We start from the raw sequence: 7,487 nt of genomic DNA, 5'->3' as shown, positions 1-7,487 counted from the left end.
CTTCCCTTATTTGCTTTTCAAAATCCTTTTAAAGGTCCTCAATGGCCTATAACCAGCTTATATTTTTCTTTGAAGCTTTTGGTGCAGGAGTTCTGACTTCACTGTATTCCTCCTATTTCATGCTTTGATCCTTTTTGTCCCCAAAGTAGGAGTGTAAAGTTCGGTTGCTCTGTTTACTTTGCTTCCCTCATTTTCTCATGTTCCCACTCAATTACTTGACTTTTGGGCTTTTTGCCACAGTAGGACTCTGCTACCAGATAGGGTAGCTTCATCCCAAATGCTGGGGATTTCTCAGCTACTGAAGCTATTAGTTGGATGCCTTCTTTGAAGCCTCCACATGCTCTGGCAAGCTGGTTGCACACACTAGGACCTCGACCCTAGAACACAATCCAGATCCAAGCAGGTTAAAGCAAGAATGATTTTACCTCAGAATGGTCATTTGTTCCCCCTAAAATCTGCAGCCCAGGAGCTGAAGCAGCCATATGTGCTCCAGCTGCAGGGCCTCTGTGCCTTAGCTGCTTTTTTCCTGGGGGGCAAATGTAGTAGCACTCCCAACTACTGGATCCCAAAGTCCATATTGCCCTTACTTTGTCATATATGTGTGGATAATTCTGGAAACCGCTAAAGCTGCTGGTGATCTGATGTCCCTCCAGCCAGTGGTTTGTCAGGCCCACCCTGGGGCCAAATCCTTCAGCTGGTGCTGGGATGGGCTCCCAGAGTGCTACCCTGGAGGCTTGCTGATGGCCTGCTGGGCTGTCTGATGTGGGAGATTAGCTTCTCTGTGTCATTTTGTGTTTTCTGTAGCTCCAAAATTTCTTCAGAGTCACCTTTTACATGAATTGGGGGAGATGGAAGCTGGAGACCCGCGGTCTTCCTGTTTCTACCCCACCATCTTGACTGTGCCCCCTCTCTTACTTGATTTTCAAAATACTTTTTGAGTTTTTCCATTGCCTAAGACCAATTCTTTTTTTTTTTCCCTTGGTGTCTTTAGATTATTTGACTAAGTTATCTTCTTCTGAGTGTGTGTTTTGATCTTCCCTTTTTTATCATAGTAACTTTCTTTGGTCAGGTTTTTTTCCCTATTTTTTGCTTGTTTTTCATTCTGTTTCTTGACTTTTAACTTTTGGTGAATCTGAAGCTTTGCTTCCAGGGTGGAGGGCAAACTGTCCTAAACTTCAGGGTTTTTGTGAAGCTATTTTCAGAGATACTTCTAGGAACTTGTAAGTTTTCAGTTCTTTCAAGGTGGTGTGATCTAAGAAGAGGAGTGTTTACTAGTCTCCTGGCCTGTAGTCTGATCTGTGAATGACCATAGGCACTCTTTTCAGCCCTGGATCTGTGACAAGGGACTTTGTCCAGTGAGACTTCAAGCTCCAATGTGCTAGTGCTCCTCCTTGCCTTGGAACTGCCCCCTGGGATTATACTGTAGATCTGAGTATGCAGAGAGCAACAGAATCTTTCCCCCAGTGACAGCAAAAGGATGCCTGTAATCCCCTTATGATCAGCTAGTCAACCCCTTTACCATCTGTGGACTGAGAGCTCCAGAAATAGCCACTGTCACTATTCATTCAGTGGCTCCCAAGGTCTGCTCCTACTTTGCTGGGGCCTCATCTGCACTTGTTTGACCTGAGTTAGAATGTGCTCCACCCTAACTCAGGTGCCACTGACCTTTCCTGTTGATTTTCTAAATTATCTTTGACCAAAAAATTATTTCACCCTATCCTTTTGCAGGTTCCACAGCTTCAGGAATTATTTTAAGTCACTATTTAAAGGTGTCTCCTGGGGTTTACTGGAGAGCTCAGGCGAGTTGCTGCTTTTTCTCTAGTATTTTGCCTCTGCTTCCTCTGACACTTGATTCTGGAGGTTTGCATTGCTGAAATGCTATCCATAAAAAAAAAAGAGAGAGAAAACATCACTGGAATGGCATTTCACAAAGCTCTAGAATTTAGACCTCATAAAGGTATTATAACATAGCAATCATCCTCCATTTACAAATCCAGAAACTGAGGACTAGAAAGCTAATGTGACTTTGCTCAAGGTCAAAACACTAAATGAGAGATAGCTTTTTAACCTATATCTAATAATCCTCACTTATTTTTAATTTGATAATTTCCTCTTTTTTTGCATCTTCAGTCTGACCCTCTCCATTTGCCCTTTTCCATAATCCTGAATATAAGGTCAGCTCTCCTCAATCCTTTAAAAACAAATCAAAATTCCTTGTTTCCTCTTTTATTTATTTACAATTCCACTCTTTCTGCTCCCATTCACTGCTATACAGTTTTTAAAAGGTGATCACCTCTGCACTTTTTTTACTCCCCATTCTCTTTTCAATTTCCTTATATCTTCTTTTTCTCTTCACTAGTGTATTTAAGTCTCTGTGTTCAAGATAATCAATTACTTCCAGCAGCAATTTCTTTTCAGGTCTTACTCTCCATGACTTTGTGAAAACTTTTGACACTATTTTAAAAATTCCTTTCGCATTGGAAAGTATCTTTTATCTTGGCTTCTCAGGAGTTATACTTTATCAGTAATGCAAAATATTTCCATATTAAATATGGTACAAAAGAAAATATACAAAGAAAGAGAAAAATTTTTAAAAATGCTTAAATATAACACACATTCATTTTTGAATGAATATAGATAAGTGAAGCTTAAGTATTGCCTCCATCCCACTTATTATTCCATCCACTATAAAAAAAGACTCCCAAAAAACCCAAAATCCTCTTTCTTAACTGTATCTTTTATGTAAGATAGTTTTCCCTGTTCTTTTTTTTCCTTTCTCCCTATTCCCAGGGTACCACTTTTTCTCACTTTTCCATTTCTTTTCATTATCCCACATAATCAACTCACTTCCATGTCCAGTTTGTTTTCTCATTCTTCTAATTGTGTTTATAATGATAATGTCTTTGATGGATTAGATTATACTCATGTTTGCTTGGTAGGTTGCAATCCCAGCTCTTTTGCCTTCCGGAATATTATATTCCAATCCCTCCAATCTTTTAACCGGCTAGCTGCTAAATCTTGTGTAATCCTTACTGTGTCTCCACAGTATTTTAATAGTTTCTTTCTGGCTGGTTAAAATATTTTCTCTTTGACCTGGTATCTTTGGATTTAGCTACAATATTCTTTGGATTTTTTTTTTTGGGGGGGGGGAAGGTGGAATTCTTTTAGGTAGTGTTTGTGAATATTTTCTATTCCAATTTTGCCCTCTCATTCTATAATATTGGGACAGTTTTACTTGAAAATTTCCTGAATTATGATGTCTAGGCTTTTTGATCATGACTTTCAGGTAGCCTAGTAATTCTTAAATTGTCTCTACTTGATATCTTTCCCAGGTCAGTTATTTTTCCAATGAGATATTTCACTTTTCTTCTTTTATTTTAATTCTTTTGACTTTGTATTATTGTTTCTTAACATTTCATAAAGTCACTAGCTCCTACTTGGCCAATTCTAATTTTAAAGGAATAATCTTCTTCACTGAGTTTTTGCACCTCTTTTTTCAATTTGGCAGTTCTGCTTTTTCAGAAGTTAGTTTCATAAGTAAATTTTTGTGCCTTTTCCCATTTGGTCAATTCTATGTTTATTTTTTTTGGGGGGGATTGGGGGTAACCTCTTCAATGAATTTCATGCCTGTTTTGCCAAGCTTTTAAGTAACTATTCATAATTTTCTTTCTTTGATTTTTTTATTTATTGCCCCTACCCCTTATATTTGATTTTGAATATCATTTTTACCTCTTCTCAGAGCTATTATTGGGCTTGTATTCAATTCTCATTACATCTTTGATGGTTTGACTATAGCTGTTTTTACTTTATTGTCTTCCCCTGAGTTTTTGACTTGATTTTTCCTGCCACAACAGTAGCTTTTTATGGTCAGATTTTTATATTTGGTTCTCATTTTTCCTTCCTATTTTTTGTCTTTTAATTTTATATTAAATTGGATTTTTTCCCCCAGAATGGGGGAGAAAGGGTCATTGTCTTAAGCTTCAGATTTTTTTATACTTTATTTATATATATTTTTTATACTTTATGTATTATGTTTTCAATACTAGTTCTGGGTTTGGGGAAATTTTAAAGTTCATGAGGTATTATGATCTGTAGAGAATTACAGTTACTACTCTTCTGTCCTGCACACTTATCCTTACTTAGCAAGAACCCTTGATCCCTTGAGATTTCAACCAAAATGGTCCTCAAGGCTCCTAGTCTCTTCAGATCAAAATTTATGCTTTCACTCAAGCATAACAAATCACTCTTCATAAAAATGCCCCTTTCTTCTAATGATTTTTTATTCAGAAGTACATATAGGAAATGGAATTGTTAAACAGATCCATCTCAGGGTCTCATTTCCTCTTGACCATATGTCCTTCTCTCCACCCTTGAACTATGAACCAGAAGTGGTTATAGACAATAGATTTGCCAAACAGTGTCCAGTCCTTTATCCAGTGCTAGCACAGAAAATCCCTGTAATCCCTTTGTAACAAGTTGTCAGGTCACCTTATTATCTCTGCTTGAGAGTTCCAAATGACATTTCTGTAGCCACAGTCAGGTTCCCACACTGGTGTTTCATTCATGTGGGCTTCTCTTCATCTCTACTCCTCTGTCACATATATTTTTATCTGACCTCCCACTTTGTCTTGGACTGTAAAATTTTCTCACTTTGACCTTTTCTTGGTTCTGCCACTCCAGATTTTAATACGAAGCCTTATTTTACAGTTTTTGGAGGGGACAATTAGGAGAGCTGAACTGAGTGTTTTCTCTGCACTGCCATCTTGACTCTACCCCCAGACGTCCCTGAGGATATAGACTTGTAGTCCTCTAAGATTCCTCCAAGTTTTAATTCTATGATGTTATGCTCAAGTACCATTGATTCCTTAATGTCAATTTTTCATGTTCCATCCTCTATTAGGTTTTCTCTATGTATCCTAATCAGCATTCATATACTACCTGTATCTCAATATATATCTACTAATCATGAAGAACTCACCTTATACTATCTTGTAGCATCATTATTTGTATTCATGTTTTACCTCTTCTAATAATAACATTTCCAAAATGCTTTTTCAGGCTTACAAAGTGCTTTCTTCACAACCATGCTGTGAGGTAGCAAATTCAACTATACATTCATTTTTACTTTATATATTACTAACCCCAAAACACATCATCTTCAAATAAGATCCATTGTCATTCAAAAGTGGTTGGACTTTTCCACATTGGGGAAAAAATGAACATTTTTTTTAAAGAGCCGTAATTTATTGAGACTACATCCTTTCCCAACTCCACACATGGTGTGCCGTGCCTTCCTTGCCTCCCTCCTCATGTCCAATTCCTTGGTCACTTCTGATGTTTGTAGATCTTTTTTGCCCTTTCCAAAAAAGATAGATGGGGGAAGGGGTGATGAATGCTTCTCAATGAGCCCCATCAGTCTACTGTAACTTTCCTCTTCAAACTTGGTGAAATGAGCAGGCAATTCAAGTTCCTCATACAGTTCCTTCACTTTGGCAACCTTCTCTGGATCTTTCTGTCTGTAATTCTCCTCCAACATCTTTCTTTGCTCAGATGATGCCAGATGAAGGCACTTCACCACCAGTCAGCTGGATTTGTTGTCCTGGATGTCAGTACCAATCTTGCCAGTCACACTGGGGTCACCAAAAAGGTTAAGGTAATCATCCTGAATCTGAAAAAATTCCCCTATCTCCAGAAGGATGTTCTTGGTATTGGCATGTTCTTTCTCCCTATCTGTGCCTGCCATGTACATAGCAGCAGCAAATGGTGACTAGAAGAAGTACAAAGCTGTCTTGTATTTGACAATGGTCTTATTTCTCTGTTCAGTGAAACTGGTAATATCAACCTTGCCCTGAGGGGCTGGGATAAGATCAAGGGTTTGGCCAATCTCTGTCTTTTAAGTGCTCTGTAGGAAAAGTTTGATGATGTTCATGTAATAGGGCTGCCCATGTCAGTAATGCTTCAGGAGGCAGTAAATACAGGCTTCCAACAACATGGCATCATCGATGGCATCTAAGCCAATGCCAGGCTTCTTATACCAGCATGGCTGTCCCTGGCAGGTAAGAGAAGCATCCATGATGTCATCTGTTACTAGGAAGAAAGCCTGGAGCAGTTCCACACACCAGCCCACTGCTAGTGTTCTCTGTAGATTGTCAGCATTCTGCTTCTGGGGTTCTACCAGCTCCTGGAATACCATGAGCACTGATAAGCCTCGGTTGTATTTTCCCCCAAGGGCATTGTATTCTAGGACCTCCTTGAGCCTGGCTATGGCATCTCCCACCTCAGGATGCTCCATCCCATCTTCTGTCAGGATCTTTACAATCTGGGAGAAATGCTGGACAAAGTCCTGCTTGTCTTGGGCAAAAACTGATTTCTGATCTCTGTTCATTCTGGTTCTTGGAAGCAGCCAATCTTTTCTGGGTGTATGCGGGGGAGAAAAAAAATGAACTCCAATTCTCTCCTTGAAAAAAGAAAGTTCATCATTGTAATATCAATATTATTCTGCCATTTTATGTCTTCATATTAAAGAATATTGATGTCTTTGAAAAATTAAATATTAGAAAATCATACAGTATAATGGAAAGTTTTCAAAGAGTCAGTATCACCTTATAAACTTAGATTTATGCAAGAGGGTAAGAGCAAAGGAGACAACCAATGAAATATATGATTGAAGCAGAAAATTGCCTGGTTTCAGAATGAGTGGGAGAAATATTTGATGAATCATTCATTTGCTCCATGTGTGTCCTCATGAGTTTAAGAAAAAATGAAAAAAGTCCTGAAAATATTGAAAAAAAATTCATTCTGGAGAAATTGCTGAAAAACTTTGGGAAGACTCAATTATATGGATGGGAGGGTGGGGGTTCCATTGAGATGTTTAAGTTAATCTTCTATATTGCCTAGTACAAGGACTTACACACAATAAACAATTATCTGCGTGAATGTCTTGAATGAATAAATAAGTGTGAAAGTGAATCGCTAAGTGACTGTTTTATACATCACTCTGTACTCCTGTATCTATTTTTGTTTTCTGACACCTTCTTCTTTCCAAAGTATAAAAGGCTAACTATTTCAAACGTCAACATTATTAATATGGTTTGTGTTTGCCTGACAACAAACAAATTGCCATGAGTGGGAGTCACAGCATGGATATGTCTTGGGAGCTACAAAATACATGAAATTCAAAATATGTGAATTTCAAAACAAACAATTTTTTAAAATATGCCTTGTCTAGTTAAGACTTTGTGACATCTACCTTGAGAAAGATCTCTCTCTCCAATTATTACTTTTACTTTTTGTTTATTTCCCTGGTATAGCCTTTTATATTATTACTTAGTTCTATACCTTCTAAAAAAATCACTGCCTTTCCACCTAGTTATTTTCCTATTTTAAGGTGTTGTGAGCTTGTAGAAAGGATACTGCACACTTCTAAGCTAATTCTAATTCTCTGAATTAGAGCACTATTCCAACTCCAAGTATAGATGTTGCATGAT

The 7,487-nt window shown here is 37.9% G+C and overlaps 1 pseudogene; it reads right to left on the bottom strand.

Moving 5' to 3' along the window:
- Window positions 1-5,325: 5,325 nt before the first annotated feature.
- Window positions 5,326-6,409, bottom strand: LOC138159620 (farnesyl pyrophosphate synthase pseudogene; annotated as a pseudogene).
- Between the last annotated feature and the right edge of the window lie 1,078 nt (window positions 6,410-7,487).

The sequence above is a fragment of the Petaurus breviceps genome, unplaced genomic scaffold (genome assembly GCF_028583685.1).
Source record: "Petaurus breviceps papuanus isolate PSGF00001 unplaced genomic scaffold, PetGlider_PUasm1.0 176, whole genome shotgun sequence".
In the NCBI taxonomy this organism is placed as follows: domain Eukaryota; kingdom Metazoa; phylum Chordata; class Mammalia; order Diprotodontia; family Petauridae; genus Petaurus; species Petaurus breviceps.
This window is presented reverse-complemented; position numbering and strand designations above follow the sequence as displayed.